General features: G+C 42.8%; 1 protein-coding gene across 4 annotated transcripts in view; it reads right to left on the bottom strand.

Moving 5' to 3' along the window:
• STAT4 (signal transducer and activator of transcription 4) overlaps positions 1 to 22,404 on the bottom strand; it is a 151,713-nt gene that overhangs the window by 119,649 nt on the left and 9,660 nt on the right. For 3 of the 4 annotated variants that reach the window (XM_051848344.2, XM_008258842.4, XM_017342993.3), the window contains exon 2: positions 17,445 to 17,538. The gene's annotated coding sequence lies outside the window, so the exon portion shown is untranslated. Of the gene's footprint in view, positions 1 to 17,050; positions 17,155 to 17,444; positions 17,539 to 22,404 lie in introns of all 4 variants that reach the window. The other variant, XM_051848343.2, reaches the window with a different exon arrangement.

The raw sequence follows: 22,404 nt of genomic DNA, 5'->3' as shown, positions 1-22,404 counted from the left end.
CCCTCTCCCTCTCCCTCTCCCTCTCCCTTTCCCTCTGTTTGTGTGTGTGTGTGTGTGTGTCTTCTGTCTCTGAGACTCCACCTTTCAAATAAATAAATCTTTTAAAAAGTGAGGATATTATATTGTACATGAAATTTCTGGGAGAAGTAAAACATCTAATAGAAGAAAGGAGAAAAGGGAAGATGCCCAATCAGTCATTGCTGTTAGTAACAGTAACCGTTAAGTTGCGAGGAGCATTAGCCATCACTAGGTTAACCCCCCACTCAGAGAGGTCAGGTGAGGTGGCCAGGTTCACACTATAAAAAAGGTGGAGTGGATTCAAAGTCAGTTTTTCTGTTGTGTTTTTTCTCCACTCTGACAAGTAGAGCTGCTTGTGTTAGAGGCACACAGAAGAAGAAAGGTGGGTATCATTCTACCCACTGTGAGAGAATCCAGCCAGCTCCACCTTCTTCCAATCCTTGTACAAAGAATGGAAACATTTGTTGGTTTCCATCGGTAAGGTGGGGCGCCATTCTTCTCCCATCTTAGCTTCCTCTCTTGCATGTCTTGAGGAAACTGGGGTGAGCTGGGGTTGGATGCTGGGCAGACAGAACATGTATATACAGAAAGATACATTGAAAAATTCAAGGTAGCATCGGCTAGTACCGCACGAGTGCTCCAGTAAGGATTATGGGGACAAGACAGGCTGGCGTGGGTCTTCCTAGACCCTCTTGCAGGTTGCTCAAGCACCATCAGATCAGGCATAAAGTCTTGTACAAAGAATTTAATATCCTTCCTGTTCTCTAGAGTCAACTTCCCAATGACTGTGCTCCCTCTACTGCCACCTCAGAAGCCTTGCAACTTACAAATCATAATGTACTTAAAAATAATTATAGCCCTATTCAGTTCCAACTTTCTACCAAACATGGTACTGATAACTTCACATGTATTGTTTTACCTAATCCTCACAACACTCATTTTTTAAAAAAAATATTTATTTATTGAAAAGGCAGAGATACAGAGAAAGAAGGAGAGAGAAAAGAGAGAGAGATCTTCCATCTGCTGGTTCACTCCCCTAATTGGCTACAATGGCCGGAATTGGGCCAGGCCAAAGCCAGGAGCCAGGAGCTTCCTCCAGGTCTCCCACGTGGGTTCAGGGGCCAAAGTACTTAGGGCCATCATCTGCTGCTTTTCCCAAGCCCTTATCAGGGAGCTGGCTCAGAAGTGGAGCAACAGGGTCTCAAATCAGCGCCCATGTGGGATGCAGGCACTGCAGGCAGAGGCTTAACCCTCTAGACCACAGCGCTGGCCCAAGGTATCGTTTTTTTCTCCAATTGATGGTTCAGGAAACAGAGGTTTGGTGAGGTCAATCAGAGACATGGGTTAAGCCACTTGGGGTGATAGGAGAAAGAGGAAAGATGTAAATAGAAATTTAAGGAGTAGAGCAAACAGGAAGATCAAGAGAAAGAAAGGGAAAGAGGAAAACACAAAAGGAGTTGAAGAGAGGGAGACGTTGAAAGAGGGGGAAAATGTGACACAAAACTTACAAAGAAATAGTGAAAAACGCCTAGTGTTGAGGTGTGATGACCGTGTCTAGTGATCCACACCAAGTTACCTTTGTCTCCACTGCATACCTCCTCCATTTCCTTGGGCTTCTTGAGTGACTACTACTATTTTGTTTCGGTAGTATTGAAGGAAATGAAAGGAATGAACATTCAAAAGAAATGGAGCATAGCTTTTTCATTTATTTAGGTCATCAATTTCTTTCATCAGGGTTTTGCATACAAATCCTATACTTACTTTGTGGGCTTTGTGCCAAATTACTTGTGTGATTGTAAATGGCATTTTTATTAAAATTTAAGTTCTAGCTGCTAATTACAATAGCCAGGACGTCTTGTGCAATGTTGAATAGGGGTGATGAAAGATGATAACCTTGCTTTGTTCCTGGTCTACTGAGGAAGACATTCAATCTTTCACAGTGAAGTAAGTACAATGTGATTTATAAGCTTTATATATAGCCTTCATAGGTTAAGAAAGTTCACTTCTTTATTTTTCCCACAGTTTTAACATTATGAATAAATGTTGAATTCTGTCAAACATGTCTTTTGCATTTTTGACCATGTTGACATGGTCATATGGTTTTTCTTATTTAGTCTGTTAATGTGATGAATTGCATGGCTTTCAAATGTTAACTAGACTTGGACTCCTGGACGCAACACCAGCTAGTTGTGATGTATTGACAGATTTAAATTGCTATTATTTAGAAGAGATTTTGGTGTCTAGTCTCAAGAGATATATTGATGTGTAGTTTTCTGTTTTTGTAATGTCTGTGATTGATTTTATTGTTAGGGTAATGCTGGTCTTGGAATGAGTTGTAAAGACTTTCCTCTGTCTGCTTCAATTTCCTGTAAGAAATTGTGTGGAACTGATATTATTTCTTCCTTAAATGTTGGGAAGAATTCACCAATGAAGCCATCTCTGCACAGAGTTTCTTAGTGGGCATTTAAAAAAAATATTTATTTGAAGAACAGACAGAGGGAGTGAGAGAAAGAGTGGGAAAATAAGAGAGAGAGAAAGAAAAATCTTGCATCTACTGGTTCTAAAATTCTATCCAAGTCTCCCACATGGGTGACAGGAACCAAGCTTTTCTCTTTTTTTAAGATTTTATTTATTTACTTGAGAGGTAGAGTTACAGACAGAGAGAGGGAGAGACAGAGAGAGAGGTCTTCCATCTGCTGGTTCACTCCCCAAATGGCCACAATGGCCGGAGCTGGACCAAGAGAAAGTCAGGAGCCAGGAGCTTCCTCTGTGTCTCCCACACAGGTGCAAGGGCCCAAGCACTTGTGCCATCTTCTACTGCTTTCCCAGGCCATAAGGAGAGAACTGGATTGGGAGAGGAGCAGACGGGACTCTAACCAGTGTCCATATGGATGCCAGCACCACAGGCAGAGGCTTAGCCTGCTGTGCCACAACCCTGGCCCTGGAACCAATGAACCATCATCTGCTGCCTCCCAGTGTTTGTATTAGCAGAAAACTGGAATCAAATGTGGAGCTGGAACTCAAACCTATGAACTCTGATATGGAATGCAGGCCCCCAAATGCCATCTTAGCCACTGCACAAATGCCAATCCCATCTTAGTGGGAAATTTTTTAAACTATACACTCCATTTCTTTATTAGGTATCAGACTATTTAGATTACCTTTTCTTTTTTCAAAGATTTATTTATTTATTTGAAAGATAAAAGTTACAGAGAGGCAGAGAGTTACACAGAGAGAGGAGACAGAGAAAGGAAGAGGTCTTTCACCCACTGTTTCACTCCCCAGATGGCCTCAATTGGCTGGAGCTCCGCTGATCAGAAGCCAGGAGCCAGGAGATTCTTCCAGGTCTCCCACATGGGTGCAGGGGCCCAAGGACTTGGGTTATCTTCTAACTGCTTTCCCAGGCCACAACAGAGCCCTGGATCGGAAGTGGAGCAGCTGGGACCCAAACTGGAACCTATATGGGATGCTGGTACTGCAGGTGGCAGCTTTACCACCTACACCACAGCACCAGCCCCATCTACTTATTTTTGAGTGAGCTTTGATAGTTTATGCCTTTCCAAGAAATCTATTTTGTCCAAACTACTATAGGCATAAAGTTGTACATAATATTTTTATTCATTTGATATCTGTAAAATCCATAATAACCTAATATTGGTAATTTCTATCTCCCCCCCCCTTTTTTTAAGGGAGAGTGTGACTAGAAGTTTATCAATTTTATTGATCTTCTCAAAGCACAATCTTTTGGTTTCACTGATTTTTTGCCTTCTATTTTACTGATTTTTGCTCTTCTCTTTGTTTCCCTTCATTTCAGTTTGCATTTCTTTCTCATGTGTCCAGAGAAAGCTGTAGTCATTGATTGAAACTTTCTTCTTTCCTAATAAAATCATATGCCTATTTCCCCCTTTCTACTATTTAAGCTGTACTCCACAATTTGGGATATATTGTATTTTAATTTTCATTCATTCTGTTTAAAATGCTTTCTAATTTCCTTTGTGATTTTCTTTTTCTTTGACTAACAAGATTGGATGCTGATTGTATCATTTTCCAAATCTTTGGAGATTACCCAGATATTTTTCTTGTATCTATTTTTAATTTAATTCTATTGTAGGCTGAGCTAGGCTGGGGATGAGCCTCTTGGGCTACACAACCCCACTAGCCACCACTGCCCAATTGGCTACCTGCCACCAGCACGTACCATGGAGGAGCCTGGGGACCAGTCTTCTACCAGTCCCACTGTCCTGATGTCCCACCCTGATGTCCCCCTTACAGCCGCCAGAGGTCTCTGGTGCCATTAATGCTTGTCCTTGCAGGTCCTGGGAATACTTCCCTCATGCTTCATGCTCTTGGCAGTCAGTGCAGAAGTCCCTTCTGACAGTCGGGCTGTCCCAGTAGTGCTTGAGAAAACATCTATGACACTCCACGACTCCAGCATCATCTCTCCCATGGCTGAAGTGGCCACACAATGCGAGTCTCACCCCGCTGTTGTATGCACCTCACCGGGCTGGACTGCTAGACTGCCCACACCCACACAGCTCTCCAGGATGGACAGGATTCCAAAGTCTGCTCCATGCACCTTACCCCAAGACATCATTTCAGAAGGAGGTATAGGAATGCTGTACTATACTGCCCAGATGGAACCAAAGGCAATGCAGCCAACCAAAACAACATTCTAAGACATATCTTCAGGAGAAAGTCTTCCACTACAGAAAACCACCTTATAGAGTTGGTAGAGACAACAGGTTTACCAGTTGTGTCAATATCAACATAGGGACAAGAAGTATGAAGAAGCAAGATAACGTGATGCTTATAAAAAAAAAACAATAGCTCTCTAGAAACAGACCTCAAATTAAAAAATATGGATGGAATATCTGATAAAGAATTCAAAAGAATGATTGTAAGGGAGCTCAATAAGATACAAGAGAAATGTAAAAAACCACTCATGAGCCGGCGCCGTGGCTCAATAGGCTAATCCTCCACCTTGCGGCGCCGGCACACCGGGTTCTAGTCCCGGTTGGGGCGCCGGATTCTGTCCCGGTTGCCCCTCTTCCAGGCCAGCTCTCTGCTATGGCCAGGGAGTGCAGTGGAGGATGGCCCAGGTGCTTGGGCCCTGCACCCCATGGGAGACCAGGAAAAGCACCTGGCTCCTGGCTCCTGCCAGGATCAGCGCGGTGCGCCGGCTGCAGCGGCGGCCATTGGAGGGTGAACCAGCGGCAAAAGGAAGACCTTTCTCTCTCTGTCTCTCTCTCTCACTGTCCACTCTGCCTGTCAAAAAAAAAAAAAAAAAAAAAAACCACTCATGATATTAATGAAAAATCCAGCAAAAAGATAGTGATCGTGAAAAAGAACCAAGCTGAAATCTTGCAAATTAACAACTCAAAAAATTAGATAAAAATATAGTTGAGAGTCTGAACAACAGACTAGTTCAAGCAGAAGAAAGAATTTAGGAACTTGATTGCTTTGAAATATCCCAGTCAGGAAAAAAAAAAAAAATGAAGACAGCTTCTAAAACTTGTGGGATACCAATAAGAGAACAAATATTCCAACTTTGAGGGTCCCAGAAGAAGAGAAGTAAAAAGTTATAAAAATTGTATTCCATGATATAAGAGTTGAAAAATTCCCTGATCTTGGTAAATATATAACATCCAAGTAGGAGGCCCAAAGGGCCCCAAATAAGTCTGACCAGAGAAAGGTCCTCAGTGTAGAATATTATAATGGAAAAATTAATGGTTAAAAGTACAAGCCAAAGAAAGAATTTTTTTTAATTTTTAAAAATTTTTAATTTTTAAAACTTTTGTTTAATAAATATAAATTCCAAATGTACAACTTTTGGATTATAGCGGCTTTCCCCCCCATAACCTCCCTCCCACCCACAACCATCCCATCTCCCACTCCCTCTCCCATCCCATTCTTCATCGATTCATTTTCAATTATCTTTATATACAGAAGATCAACTTGGTATATAGGAAATAAAGATTTCAACAGTTTGCATCCACACAGACACACAAAATATAAAGTACTGTTTGAGTACTAGTTTTACCGTTAATTCGCATAGTACAACACATTAAGGACAGAGGTCCTACATGGGGAGTAAGTGCACAGTGACTCCCATTGTTGATTTAACAATGGGCACTCTTATTTATGAGTCAGTAATCACCCGAAGCTCTTGTCATGAGCTGCCAAGGCTATGGAAGCCTCTTGAGTTCACAAACTCCGACCTTATTTAGACAAGGCCATAGTCAAAGTGGAAGTTCTCTCCTCCCTTCAGAGAAAGGTACCTCCTTCTTTGATGGCCCATCAAAGAGAGAATTCTAAAAACAATTACAGAAAAAAAGAAAAAACCTGCCAAACAAGATGATATCCAGCAAAGCTAACCTTCAGAAACTGTCAAAATAATAACTTTCTAAAATAAACAAAAACTGAGGAACTTACTACTACCAGACCAGTCTTACAAAAATGCTTAAATGAGTCCTACATATAGAAGTAAAAGAAAGATAACTACCCTTATGAAAACACATGTAAGTATAAAACCTATCAGCAGACACATAAAAGAAAGAGGAGATAATCAAACCTTATCATCACAGAAAATTAGCAAATGCCTAAGACACAGAAGAAAGGAAGAATGGGAGAGATTCAAAATCAACTGGAAGAAAATGCTTGAAATGAGGGAAGTACGTTTCTACATATCAAGATTGGCTCAATGGATTAAAAAAAATGACCCTATAACACGTCGCCTCCAAGAAACTTCCTTCACTGGTAAAGACACACTGACTGAAAAGTGAAGGGATGAAGAAAGATGTTCCACACAAACAGAAACCAAAAAGCATGAAGGATTAGTTAGACTTTTATCAGACAAAAGAGACCTGAAGACAAAGCCTGTGGAGTAGGCATTGTGTGCAGCAGATCAAGCTGCTTCTTGGGATGCCCACATTGCACGTTGGAATGCCTGGAATCAAGTTTATCTCCAATTCTGATCCAGCCTCCTGCTAATGCACTGGGAAATAGCAGATAATGGCCAGAGTACTTGGGTTCCTAACAACCATGTGGGAGGCCCGGATGGAGTTTCTGGCTCCTAGCTTTGGCCTGGTCCAGCCTGAGTTTTTTGGGGTTGAAACTGGATGAAAGATCTGTTTCTTCCCCTTTCTCTGTCACTCGACCTTTCAAATACTTATTTAACAAATCAGTTATTTTTTAAAAGACTTTCATTGTTTATTTATTAATTTGAAAGGCAGAGTTAGAGAGAGAGAAAGATCTTCCATCCACTGGCTCACTCCCCAAATGGCCACAATGGCTGAGGCTGGGCCAGGCCAGAGCCAGGAGCCAGGAGTTTCCTCTGGGTCTCCCAAATGGATTGGCAGGGATCCAGGAACATTGGCCATCCTCTGCTGCTTTCCCAGGAACATTAGCAGGGAGCTGGATCAGAAGTGGAGCAGCCAGGACCTGAACTGGCGCCCATATGGGTTGCTGGTGCTGCAAGCTATGGCTTAACCACTGAACCACAGCACTGGTCCCTGCCATTTTCTTTAAAAATTATTCATTCATAGGGTCTGTGCTGTGGCACAGCAGGTCAGCTGTGGCCTGCAGTACCAGCATCCATATGGGAACCAGTTCAAGCCCTGGCTGCTCTACTTCCTACCCAGCTCCCTGCTAATGCACCTGTAAAAGCAGTGAAGGATGACCCAAGTCCCTAGGCCCCAGCCACCCATGGGGGGAGACCTGGCTTTGGCCTGACCCAGCCTCAGCCGTTACAGCCATTTCGGTAGATTTTCTCTGTCTCATTCTCTCTCTGTAACTCTGCTTTCAGATAAATAAATACATCTTTTAAAAAATGACAAAAACTGGCTGGCGCCGCAGGTCAATAGGCTAATCCTCCGCCTGCGGCGCTGGCACACTGGGTTCTAGTCCTGGTCAGGGCGCCGGATTCTGTGCCGGTTGCCCCTCTTCCAGGCCAGCTCTCTGCTATGGCCCAGGAGTGCAGTGGAGGATAGCCCAAGTGCTTGGGCCCTGCACCCCATGGGAGACCAGGAGAAGCACCTGGCTCCTGGCTTCGGATCAGTGCAGTGTGCCAGCGACAGCACGCCAGCTGCAGCGACCATTGGGGGGTGAAACAACGGAAAAAGGAAGACCTTTCTCTCTGTCTCTCTCTCTCTCACTGTCTACTCTGCCTGTCAAAAAAAAAAAAAATGACAAAAACTGTAAAAGCAAAGAAAGTCAATAATGATAAAGGAATCAATTCAACAAAAAGTTACAATTTTAAATGTATATTCACCTAGTACCAGAGCTCTCAGTTTTACAAAGCAAACATTATTACATCTAAAGGAAGAGATAGTCTTTGAAACAATAATAGTGAGGGACTTCATCACCCCACTTTCAATGAACATATCACCCAGACAAAAAATCAACAAAGAAACATCAGAGCTACACTACACTATGGAGTCAGCGTACCTAACAGATACACATAGATCATTCCATTCAATAGAAGTACCTTGTACATTCTTTTCAGTAGCACATGGAATATTCTCTAGGATAGACTATGTATTAGGCTACAAAGCAAGTCTCAATAAATTCCAAAAAAATGAACACAGGCCATATATCTTTTTTTCTGACTACAATGGAATAAAACTATAAAAAAAAGAAACTTTAGAAATTGTACAAATACTGGAAACTAAACAACATGCTATTGAATAAACAATGGGCCATTGAAGAAATCAAAAGAAGAGTTTCAAAATTTCTTGGAACAAATGAAGACAGATACATAAAATACCAAAACATATGGAAGATAGCAAGAGTTGTTCTAAAAGATGAAAGTTTTGCAGAATAAGCACCTACATTCCAAAATGCCACCAACAAAAACCTCAAATTTTAAGTAAATGACCTAAAAATGCAACCCAAGGACCTAGGAAAGCGAGAACAACCAAACCTCCAAAAGAAGGAAAGAAATAACAAAGATCAGAGCTGAAATAGACTAGAGACTAAAAAGACACAAAAGATCAGTGGAAGAAGCATGTGATTCCCTGAAAAATAAACAAAGTTAGGGGTGGGTGTTTGGCACAACGGTTGGGATACCACTTGCAATGCTGCGTCTTCTATCAGAGTATCTGTGTTCAGGCTCCACTTCTTTTTTTTTTTTTTTAAAGATTTTATTTATTTATTTATTGAGAGGTAGAGTTACAGACAGTGAGAGGGAGAGACAGAGAGAAAGGTCTTCCTTCCGTTGGTTCACTACCCAAATGGCTGCAACCGCTGGAGCTGTGCCGATCCAAAGAAAGGAGCCAGGAGTTTTTCCAGGTCTTCCATTCAGGTGCAGGGGCCCAAGCACCTGGACCATCCTCCACTGCCCTCCCAGGCCACAGCAGAGAGCTGGACTGGAAGTGGAGCAGCCAGGACTAGAACCGGAGCCCATATGGGATGCTGGTGCCTCAGGCGGAGGATTAACCTACTGCGCCACGGCACCGGCCCCCAGGCTCCACTTCTGATTCCAGTTTGCTGCTAATGTGCACCCTAGGAGGCAGCAGGGGATGATCCAGTTGACTGAATATATGCCACTTATGTGGGAGGTCTGGATTGGGTTCCAGGCTTTTGGCTTCCACCTGGCTCAGCCCCAGCTGTTGTGGGCATTCGGGAGTAAACAGCAGATGAAAAATATCTGTTTGCTTCTGTATTTCAAATAAATAAAAACTTTGAAAATCAATGAATCTAGCTGGCGCCGTGGCTCAATAGGTTAATCCTCTGCCTTGTGGCGCCGGCACACCGGGTTTAGTCCCGGTCGGGGCGCCGGATTCTGTCCCGGTTGCCCCTCTTCCAGGCCAGCTCTCTGCTGTGGCCAGGGAGTGCAGTGGAGGATGGCCCAAGTGCTTGGGCCCTGCACCCCATGGGAGACCAGGAGAAGCACCTGGCTCCTGCCTTTGGATCAGCGCAGTGCACCGGCCGCAGCGCACAGGCCATGGCGGCCATTGGGGGGTGAACCAACGGCAAAGGAAGACCTTTCTCTCTGTCTCTCTCTCTCACTGTCCACTCTGCCTGTCAAAAAAATAAAATAAAAAAAAAATAATAAATCAATGAATCTTTATCTAGATTAAGAAAAAAAGTCCAAACAAATAAAATCAGAGATGTGATATCTACAACTGATATCACAGAAATAGAAGGAATGGTTAGGAACTGTTATGAGCAACCGTATACTAACAAATTGGAAAACCTAGAAGAAAAGGAAAAATTTCTGGACACATATAATTGACCAAAATTGAACCATGAAGACAATGAATACCTGAACAGGCCAATAAAAGTAGTGAGATTGAATCAGTAATAATTATTAAAAAATCTCCCCAAAAAGAAAGGCCCAGGGTCAGATGGCTTCACTGCTGAATTCTACCAAACTTTTAAGGAGACTGAATCAATAATTAAAAATCTCCCAACAAAGAAAAGCCCAGGACCAGATGGACTCACTGATGAATTCTACCAAACTTTAAAGAAAGAACTACCACCAATTTTTCTCAAACTAGTCCAAGAAATTGAAAAGGAGAGAATTCTTTCAAATTCATCTATGAGGCCAGCATTATCGTGCTAACAAAACCAGACAAGGACACAACAGCAAAGAAATTATGGACTAATCTCCCTGATGAACATATATGCTCAAATTCCTAATAAAATACCACCAACTCTGATCCCACAGCACATCAAATGATCATTCACTATGTTCAAAGAAATAATGGGATGCAGGAATTGTTGAATATATGAAAATCAGTTCATGTAAAACATCACATCAACAGAATAAAGGACAAAAATCATGTGATATCTCAATAGATGCAGAAAAAGTATTATGTAATATTTAACATCTCCTCATGATAAAAAGTCTCAATAAATTTTGCATAGAAGGACTATAGTTCAGCATAATAAAGGATGTATAAAACAACCTCACAACTACCATTATACTAAATGTGGAAAAGCTGAAAGGATTCCCCTAGATCTGGAACAAAGCAAGGATGTCCTCTCTCACCACTCTTATTCAATATAATATTGGAGGTCTTAGCCAGAGCAAGTAGGGAAGAGAAAGAAATAAAAGGTTTATAAATAGGAAAGGAGGAAGTAAAGTTATCCCTGTTTGTAGATAATATGATTCTATTTATTGATAAACCTAAAGACCTCAACAAAATACATCGTAACTGATAAACTCAGTACAGTTGCAGGATACAAAATCCATATACAAAAATCAGTAACAGTTTTAAGTACCAACAATGAACCTCTTGAGAAAGAAATCATGAAAGCAATTCCACTCACAATAGTTACACACACAAAAAAAAACAAACTCTCCTCCAAAAAACAACATAACAACAACAACAACAAAACAAACACTGAGCATTTTTTCGCTCTGGGTGGGTAAATCTACTCATAGAAACATTTTCAAATTTTGCAAAACAAGACTTCCAGTTAAATGTGAAAGTTAGTCCAACAAAAGGTAATTTTTTGGCATATACATGAGCCATATTTATAGTGTGTATATGTGTAAGATTCTAATTTAAGTGGATTTTATCGAGCGACCCTAACCCTTGTTAATCCTTCAGCCCAAAGCAGAAGTCCCCACTGACTCCTCTGTGTGCTGGAGCTGTACACTGTTTGGAAATCCATTCAGTTCCATGTGAAAGATTTACTGGGCTCCTGCCTTATGCCCTTCCCAATGAGAATGATTTAGGCTTGGGTTGGCAGAGGAGACAAAATAAGCATATGAAACTCACAAGTGCTTAGTTGAATGACAGTGCTAAGCACAAATGTCCCACGAATGCAGAATAATGACCAAAGTGAGCTGAAGTTGTCAGAAAAAGCTAACAGACGAGGGTAACAACCAAACAAGTGAAGAAGGAAAGAACTGTATTCAGATGGGGGAGAACGAGGATGCTGAACCTGCCCGAAGAAGGGAAGGCACTGCTGCAGCACTAGGATTCGCATCCTTCTGGGCAGTGAGAGACAAAGCCGGGGCAAAAGGCGCTGTGGGAGCTTTCTTACAAACAAGGCGAGGGGGGACCAGGATCTCAGAGAACAGTTGTTCAGTTTGTTCACTGCACAAAGGTGCCTGTTGGAGGGTGAGGACTGAAATCTAAACCGTGCTCCAGTTCCTGAGAGAGGAGTCCTGGTGCAGGGCTGTGTGCAAATGAGGGAAGGAATGGTTTTCCTAACGTGAGGTGCCTGGGTGGGAATGTGAGGCCCTAGATGGGACCTTGGATGTCTCCCTGAGTGGTTGCAGAATAATGACCTCTCTCTGACCCAGCTTCATCATTGCTAGAGCCATCGCTGGAAAAGGTGAGTGAAGATGCCAGAAAGTGCATCACCTCAGCACTGGGCTGTTGTGGAAAAGGGAGCAGGAGGGGACAGGGTGAAGTCTGTTTTATGTTTGGGGAGAGCAAGGTAGCTGAAAGGCTGATGGAATTTCTTGAGTCTTTTGATAGAACCTCTCCACAGTTCAGCACTGGCAACTCCCAGTGGTCTATTAACAGGCACCCCATGAAGGGGGACTCCTAAATCCAATGCCGTGAACTCGAAGGCCTCATGGAGTAGATGATGATGGGGCCATCCTAACATGGATTTTTAAGAAGAACCACTTGCATTTTGATTGTTGACATAATCAAAAAGTATAACCACACACACACACAGACACATACACAGACACAAATCTAGCAAAGACCCACACTGTTCTAACACTGTTCTAATATACATCTATAGATGTGGATGCTGCCAATTTTCTTTCTCTGTTCTAAAGAAATAATTCCTTGCCCTAATCATTCTTCACACTGATTAGGTACTGGGGATCCTCCAAAGGAGAGAAAGGGAAGAGGAAGAGGAGAACCAAGCCAAATACACCATTGGCCTTTATACAAGATGGCTGAGCATGAGCTTCTTGGAGGACATGAGCTGAAACAATCATTTTTCTCCCTTCTTATCATTCATTTTCTAAAAAGATTGAGGTAACTGCACACAGACCTAACTTGTTGGAGCAGTGGTCTCATGTTTAGTTTGGTAACCAAGATCTTTTTCTTTTTTTATTTATTTATTTGAAAGTCAGAGTTACAGAGTGAGAAGAGAGGCAGAAAGAGAGAGAGAGAGAGAGAGAGAGAGAGAGAGAGAGAGGTCTTCCATCCGATGGTTCACTCTCCAATTGGCTGCAATGGCCTGAGGTGTGCTGATCTGAAGCCAGGAGCCAGGAGCTTCCTCCAGGTCTCCCATGTGGGTGCAGGGGCCCAAGGACTTGGGCCATCTTCCACTGCTTTCCAGGGCCATAGCAGAGAGCTGGACAGGAAATGGAGCAGCCAAGTCTTGAACCAGTGTCCATATGGGATGCCAGTGCTTCAGGCCAGGGTGTTAACCCACTGTGCCACTGCGCCGGCCCCCAGGATCTTTTTCTGAAGACAGTGAAGGCTAACAAACCTTTAGGAAAAAATCTGTATCTGATCATTATCAGCTTGGAAACAGCTACCTGGAATTAATATCCAAACTGTGGAAAATTCATCATCAGAAGAGTACAGCATGCATTCTTTCCTATGTGGAAATAACTAATGACTGTGGATGCCGAAAACAAACGAAATCAAACTAACCCAACAGAAGCTGGATCCGCATCTGTGGCTCCGTGTGGTGCAAAAATGATGAAGTCACTGCAAGAAAGGATAGGTTGATATCTTCTTCCTCCTGAAAATTGTTTGCCATCACAAAGCCATTTTTCCTGATGAGCTGGAATAGACAGATGTCTTTTCTGTCCAGCTGCAGCTCCCATTGATGTTTCTTGGACTACCAGATTTTTAGTTTTATGCTACTTGAGAGTAATGAGGATTAGTGGTATACACCCTTAATGAATACAGTTTTAAATGGGGAAGTATTATTTTCAGCATAGCCAGTTCTATCACATCTATCATCAATGTTGCTCAAGTTATAAAGGTTTTTTCTTGGGCCGGTGCTGTGGTGCAGCGGGTTAAAGCCCTGGCCTGAAGCACCAGCAAATGTCAGTTCTAGCACCGGCTACCCCTCTTCCAATCCAGCTCTCTGCTATGGCCTGCGAAAGCGTAGAAAATGGCCCAAGTGCTTGGGCCCCTGCCCCCATATGGGAGACCTGGAAGAAGCTCCTGGCTCCTGGCTTCTGATCGGTGCAGCTCCAGCAGTTGCAGCCATCTGGGGAGTAAACCAGCAGATGGAAGACCTCTCTCTGTCTCTACCTCTCTCTATAACTCTGTCTTTCAAATAAATAAAATAAATCTTAAAAAAAAAAAAAGTTTTTTTCCTTAGCCAGTTCTGAAGGCCAAAATAGTAAATAAGCACCAGAGGGCACTGTTCTCACATGAAAACCAACTGGCTGAGCCACTGAAGACGGAAGCGCCCGTGGAGTTGATTTCTGAGTTTCTTTCACAGTTAAACAACACCAGCATTGTTCTCCAGCCGTTTGTCATCTGTGATTGTGTAATGACTTGTCCCTGAGACCTGACAGGGTGTACAGAATTTAAAAAAAAAAAAAAAAAAAAAAACTACACCCTAACAACTTACTCTATGGCTATCACAACTATGTAAATTAGTCACACTTTAGACCAGAACAGATGTGGGGGGTAAGGGTGGGGCGTGAACCATTGGCACTGCTGTCAAAGGATTGTGAAGATTTATTCTTGGTTTTGTTTAGCTAAATACCAGAAGGGTGACATTGGTCTGATTCACACCTGAGCTAGGTATTTAGCCAGTTTAGATAACATCTTTGTGCCTTAGGTAGCTGTGTCAAGGTTACACTGGGTGGTGATGCTAAGAAAAGTCTCAGGGGTCTCCTCACTCTCCATAATACCTCCCATACCACTCCGCATTTTCCCTTTTCCCCCCTCAAAATCCCACACATCGTCAAAGTGAAGATGGTACACATTTGCATAGCAAAGTCAGCTTCGTAACAAATCTAAAGAAGTCACCACCTTAAGTGCTTTCTGTATGGAAATTCTGTAGCTACCACTGCTTGTTTGTTGGCTGCTTGGTTTTTTCAGAAAACTTTCTCCAATAATGTGCTTCACTTCTAATATAAAGACTTGGTCTCTGCATTCACTTCCTCATTACTCCAAGGAACAGAAAAACCGACAAGGATATCACAAGGGCAGCAGTTATCTTAATCAAGCACGGCTATGTATTTAAGAGGTCAATGTATAACCCCCAAGATACTAAGATCCGTGGTAATGTGCCGAAGAGCTGTATACCCAGGCTCCCTTTTTGGTGGTGCTTGGGCTGCAGATTCTCTGGGGGTGGAGCAGCTCGTCATGTCTGGCCCTGTCAGAAGCAGCCAGCTAATCAGCTGTAACACGAAACTTTAACAGAACTGACTGCACAGTGGGAACTTCTACTATAAGTGCATTGTCTTCTTGCCCACACTGCAGTACTGCCCCATTGTGAACAAGATAGCTGGCTTAACTGGGATATACTCTAAAAATATTTAAACTAAAGCAGAGGCTGACATCATAGGGAAAGGCTGTCTTCCTTCTGTTTGTATTTCTGACGTTCTATGTCATTCCCAGAGAATTCCACTGGATGTTGCTTAACAATTCTAACAATGGATTGCACACAGAGGTTGGCAAAGGGGGAACAACGATTAGATCATCCAGTCCAACCACCTTCCCAGCAAAGCGCAGGATCTCCACGTAGGGAATCTCACACTTCAGTGAGGGCAAAGGGCCAAGGAGTAAGACTGACGCCATTGTCTTCTCTAGAAATACTGACGGAGCACCAGCTCTGTTTGAGTTGGCCGTACACTTGCCCCACTCAATGCCTTAAATTGGAGCTTCCAACACAGTGCTGCTCTTCTCTTTGGAGATAACCAATGGAGTAGATACTATCTGCTAGAGGACAATTACCTATTGTAAATGACGCCCCCGCACAAAACTCAAGGTCAGGTTCCCCCCTGGAACACCTTTGTGAGACAAGGCTGACCCAGAGACAAAGTCTTAGAGTCTCCTGTCTGGAGAGTCTCCCCTTTGCTGTGAACTGTATTGTGTAAGCTCTAGCTCAGAAAGGGCTGCTGTTTCAGGGTGATTTACTCACCCGGCTGCATTTGTTTACTAACACAGCTGAAGACACTTCATTTCTTACCTGTTAGCCCTTGAAGGGCCCACCTTGTTCCTGGACGGATGACAGGACGTCAGAAAGTTCATGGAAAGCGGTATTTAAAAATAAGTTCAGGGGGCCAGCACTGCGGCTCACTTGGCTAATCCTCCACCTGCAGCGCCGCACCCCGGGTTCTAGTCTTGGTTGGGGCGCTGGATTCTGTCCCAGTTGCCCCTCTTCTAGGCCAGCTCTCTGCTGTGGCCCAGGAAGGCAGTGGAGGATGGCCCAAGTGCTTGGGCCCTGCACCCGCATGGGAGACCAGGAGGAAGCACCTGGCTCCTGGCTTCGGATTGGCTCAGCGCCGGCCATAGCGGCCATTTTGGGGGTGAACCAACGGAAGGAAGACCTTTCTCCCTGTCTCACTCTCTCTCTCACTGTCTAACTCTGCTTGTCAAATAAATAAATAAATAAATAAATAAATAAAAAATAAGTTCAGGAAGCCTGCATTATCTAGAGGGTAAAGCCACCAACTGTGATGCTGGCATCACATTGGGCACTGGTTTGAGTCCTGGCTGCTCCACTTCCAATCCACTCCCTGCTAATGGCCTGGGAAAAGCAACAGAGGATGGCCCCAAGCCACATAGTAGACATGGAGGAAGCTCCTGGCTCCTGGTTTTGGCCTGGCCCAGCTGTAGCCGTTGTAGCCATCTAGGGGAGTGAACCAGCAGATGGAAAATCTCTTTCTTTCTCTCTCTGTAGCTCTGACTTTCAAATACGTAAACAATTTTTTTTTAAAAAATCCCAGTTCATTTTGGTGCAAAACATTTTTTAGATTCTGCATTTTTTTCATAATATTAATTTTCTATGAACATTTTGAACATACCCCCCTACATGTCAACAAAAGAAAAACATACGTCAAGAACTTTATTGTCAAGAATTCAGGCACTATTTTGTTTCTTATAGTGACATCATTATGGATTCATTGCCAAACCTTAGATGGCCAATCAGGGCACTCGATCTCTCTGACTCTCTCTATCTTGGAACTGTGAGTGGCAATGACCATGTACCTGGAGCTTTCAATGGCCTCTTCCCAGTCTGTGGAAGATGTTATGGAGCAAAGTCAGTGCATGTCCCTGGATATAGTCATATCTTTATATTCTTTGACTTCCGAGTCAACAAATGAATTCCTTTCTTTTTTTTTTTTTTTTTTTCACTTAAGGAACTTGAAGTTGAATTTCTATCGCAAGCTGCCAGTTACAGCTTGGTCCATCAGTTTAAAGTAGTACACACTATGGACTGGAGATAAGGGTGGAGAGCCTTGGGAAGACTGACAGCAGATTGCTTATATAGAAGCTGCATTTAAACTTGTAATAAGTATGACTTACTTTCCAGAGTCCTTGTTGAACTGGTTGAGGTTTTTGCGGAGTTACATCTGTTATTCTTTAGCATTTCATGGAGGACTGAGGAAGTGCCAGCACACTGGGAAAAGAGCCAACATAAAATGGTTGTGTAATAAAAGGGAAAAAGGTTTAGCTCTGAAAATTAAAGACCTATAGGCTCAACTTTTATAGTCAGAGAAAAAATTGCCACAGTGAATAAATAATATGAATAGAATAGGATATTGAATTTATATTAAATACATTTTCTGCCAGACCAATCTGATACTTTAACCCATTGACAAAAAAGATGGTAAATTATATCTGTGACTCAGAGTTGGGACCATAGGTGCCTGGGAGAACAAAGTAGAGAGACAAGCCCAAGAAACCATGGCAGGACTGGAGTCCAGGCGGGAGTTAAGGCAGAGAGAGATGGGAGCCAGGGCCATAACTAGAACTGAGTGTCTGAAAACCAGGGAATTGAGATCACCTAAAATGTTATGCCATTTTCTGTCGCTTAAATTTTTTTCGTTTGTTTAGTTTTCTTTTTTTTTTATTGTTTAGCCCCTTTGAGACACTGTGCTCACCATTCAAAGAACTATCACTCTATGACTATTTTGGACAGTATCATTTCTTCATTCTTCACTTATTCATCAAATACTTATTAAATCCTGTATTTTTACAAGGCAACTTACTAGGAGTAAAGAAAATAAAAATGGTGCTATCTTCCCAGTGATGATGGTGGTATTTTGATCTTGATCTAATTCAGCACAGTCTTTTCTATCTGAAAAATTATCAAAGAGTAGCAACTAGGATGAAGCTAAGTTCTGACTACCTTTTGTCTTTACTTTGAAGGTTTGCTATAAGGTGCAACAAAAATTCAGAGAAAATCTAATATCTTTAAGCAGTCTTTTAAATCATGATTTGGGTTTCCTTTTGACTATTTTTTAGTTTATGGCTTGCTGTAATATTCCAGCCTTGATTGAAGATTCCAGACTACCTAGAATAAGTTTTTACTTACTGCATTATACAGTTTCAATATGTTGCTACCAAGCAGTACTCTGTTCTTCCCAACTAAAAGTACTATCTTTTACTTGTATCTGCAATTTGGCTTGTCATGGCCAGGAGCAAAACAAACATAAAACAAAACATATGGAGAAAGATTATTTCAGTCTTTCACTGCTCACTTCTATTTTTAATTTTCTATAAATCAGTAAAGTGTTATACTTGAAAACATGTTTCTACATCTTCTCTATTTTCTGTGGCTCTCTTTCTCTCTGGCAAAATAATCCAGGAGAAAAGCTCATTTGAAGATCTCTGACAAGGTTCTATATCTTAAATGGACTCTTGCTTCTCACTTATTAACTTGAATGTAAAACATTCAATTTGGATCCAATTTAAGCAGACACTAAATAATTTCCTTACAGCTATATACAGGTACCTACAAGATGAGTCAGTGGGTGTTTATTTATCTATTCATCTAGTTAATTACAAGATTCCAACATTGAGCAATGAGCCTCATAGGTGAAAATGAGGTAAGATACCAACTTGTGCAAGACATACTTCTGCCATCAAGCATGATCCCAATTACTGGAAGAGACAAATTGTAGTATTGAAAATAAAAACCTCAATACAAGGTAACTTATGATTCATAGTGGGCATTTGGTTAAACTAAGGAAGGCTAAGTGGAAGAATAATAGGGTTCTAGGACTAATACTATTTATTTTATTTATTTATTTATTTTTAATGGAAAACTTTTACTTAATAAATATAAATTTCAAAAGTACAACTTTTGGATTACAGTGGTTCTTCTCCCCAAAACCACCCTCCCACCCACAAACCATCCCATCTCCCACTCCCTCTCCCATCCCATTCTTCATGAAGATTCACTTTTAATTATCTTTATATATAGAAGATCAACTCTATAGGAGTGATACTATTAATAAAAAGGGGAGAACAGAAGAAGGAGAGAAGGAAGAAGAATAGGGCACTAAAGACGGGTCAGGATTTTTGATAAGGACTGGGAGAACACGTTTTCAGTGAAGGGAAGGGTGTGTGTGAAGGCTGAACAGGCAGGACAATGCAGCATATACTCAAGGACAGTCAAGCTGGGCAGAGGACAGGAGCAGACACTCATATTGGCAGAAAGATGGAGATGGGGAGAACGCTGGTGAGCAGTGGAGTGCCAGCGTGTTTTGAACATCAAGTTCATGAGCTTGGAGTGTTTCTGTGGCTCAGCTGCCACCCACCCCTGTCTTCATTCTCAGTTATTTCAACCCATCCTCAAATTGCCACCAAAGTGATCCTGCTGAATGATAAAGTTAACATGTGACTCCCATGATGAAGAATTCTCCGTGAATTCTAGAGGGATGTGGGTCGCTAAGCCCCTTCAAATATGCGTGTCTATGAGGCTAGTCACAACTGAGTATGGTGATGCAGGTTCCCTCTGGCTAAGATTGGCTCACTGGGGACCAGTGGCCTTGCTTGGCCTTGTAGGGAGATGGGTAAACAAGATTCTTCTTTGACACAAGCAACAGTCTCAGACAGAGGAGGAAAAATCATACCTGACCACCCATTACGCCCTGGCAAAGGGGCTGAGACCTCTTTGGGGACCAGCTGGATTCCAGGGAGGCTTTCACAGTGGAATTTGCTGTTATAGTTCTCACTGAACTCAAACCTCCTCATAACTGTCAAATTCACATTGTAAATGCATTTAATTTCAGCAGAACAGCATCCATTATGTTAATTTTGTACTCTTAGCAGGAATTCTATAGATTATATTTTCACTTTAATATAACTTTAAAAATTTGTGTTGTGTATGGTAAAAGTTAAGCTGTTTGTGTGTGTGTGTGTGTGTATTATCTCATTTAGTCTTAAAATCATCCTCCTGAGATTGTTGTTATTACCCTGACATTGTAGAAGAAGAGATAAAGCCAGTGCCGTGGCTCACTAGGCTAATCCTCCGCCTTGTGGCGCCGGCACACCGGGTTCTAGTCCCGGTTGGGGCGCCGGATTCTGTCCTGGTTTCCCCTCTTCCAGGCCAGCTTTCTGCCTTGGCCAGGGAGTGTAGTGGAGGATGGCCCAGGTGCTTGGGCCCTGCACCCCATGGGAGACCCGAATAAGCACCTGGCTCCTGCCATCGGATCAGCACGGTGCGCTGGCCGCAGTGCACCGGCCACGGCGGCCATTGGAGGGTGAACCAACGGCCAAGGAAGACCTTTCTCTCTGTCTCTCTCTCTCACTGTCCACTCTGCCTGTCAAAAAAAAAGAAGAGATAGAGGGGCAGGGGGTTCAGGTGACACAGGCAAGGTCAAACAGCAAGGAAATGGCAGGCTTAGGGTTTGGGCCTGTTGTTATTTGAGGCCATTTCTTTCACAGATTAAGATTCCAAAGACACCTTTCCAGGGACATGAAAGTAGAATTTGCAGGGCTGGTGTTGTAGTGAGTAGGCTAAGCCAAGCCTGCAACGGCAGTGCTGGGATACCCATTTGGAGCACCAATTTGAGTTCCAGCTCCTAATGTGCCTGGGAAAGCAGAGGAAGGTGGCCTGGTGCTTAGGCCCCTGCCACCCACAATGGGAGACCTGAACAGAGTTCCAGGCTCTTAGCTTTGGCCTGGACCGGCCCTAGCTGTTGCGGCCATTTGGGGAGTGAACAATGGATGGAAGCTCTCTCTTCCTCTGTCACTCTGCCTTTCAAATAAATAAAGTAAATCTTAAAAAAAGTAGCATTTGTGAATGAAATTTCTAAGATATAGATGCAAAGAAGTACAATGACCTAAACTCGTCTACAGTATCTGTTTCCAGGCTGTACCACTTCAGCAGGGCTATGGACTATGGTCTGCTAAATTGAGGAGTTAAGATTGATTTGATGACCTTTCAGATGTGTTCTCATTTCTTTGTGTCTATGATCTCTCACAGATTTCTGCTGCTTTCTAAACATTTCAGGTTTCAAGAGTAAGTTGAAAGAGTGAGGCTGTTTTTCCCATATGCCTTCAGGAGTTTTAGGTTCCTATTTTTCCCAAAACAATAAAAGTGGACTTTGAATGCCATTCCTGCTGCTACTCTTTGTCCGTGCCTCTTTCAAAACTAAGTAACAGCAGCAGAAAAAAAAAATCCCAACAACATTTTTCCCTAGCCTCTTTGAAGCTTCAGCCAGATCTGTGCTTGGTGTCCCAGACAAAAGTGGCAAAAGCGGTTAGCTAGTTAGACCTTTATGGTGCTTAAGAACCAACGGAGAGGAGAGCTTTGAAATGAAAACCCCAGGTTTGGTAGGAAACGGTTCCAACTGATGCTAACTGTGCCTAACATGATTTGGATGTACGCAGGGAACCCTACAGGCGTGGATGGGCAGATGTTTTCCTTCCAGGAAGGCCTTAGGATTCCAGACCATCAAAAGCCAGGGCTGCCAGGGGGTTCTCATTTTTATGGCCACACAGGGAGCCCTTTTCTTTCCTAGGAATGCTCTCCAGAGGGAGAGGCTTTGTGCAGAATTTTCTGGAACGGTAAGGAAAGTCAGCACATTCCCAGGGAGAATAGAATGCGCATTCTATTCTTACTGAGTGAAACTGACCTTCCTGCCCCAGCATGTTCCCTTGTTCATCGCAATGATTAACTCCAAGTGCGCAGGTTTCTAGATGGACTGCACAGCCCACTCCAGAAGGCAATCCTGTGTGCACTTCCAGGATCTCCTTTCCCTGAGGACAGAGGTCACGGACTAGCTTACAAGAAAGAGGATTGTAAAACATTGCTGGCCTGCAGTCAGCCCTGCATCCGACCAAGTGCCCTGCCCAGACTAGCCTCTCTCCCCTCAGCTGGCAGCCTTCCATCCCTTCCTACTCATTTTCTATCTGATACCAAGTGATTCAAGTGGGAGCCACAACCAAAATGAAATCGCTAACCCCATAATTCAAGATTTTACAGTACAAAACAAGCAAGATTCATGAAAGTCCTTCAGCTGACGTTCGATTG

The sequence above is a fragment of the Oryctolagus cuniculus genome, chromosome 3, assembly GCF_964237555.1.
Source record: "Oryctolagus cuniculus chromosome 3, mOryCun1.1, whole genome shotgun sequence".
Taxonomy (NCBI): Eukaryota; Metazoa; Chordata; class Mammalia; order Lagomorpha; family Leporidae; genus Oryctolagus; species Oryctolagus cuniculus.
The sequence above is the reverse complement of the archived record's forward strand: the minus strand, read 5'-3'. Positions and strand labels throughout refer to the sequence as shown.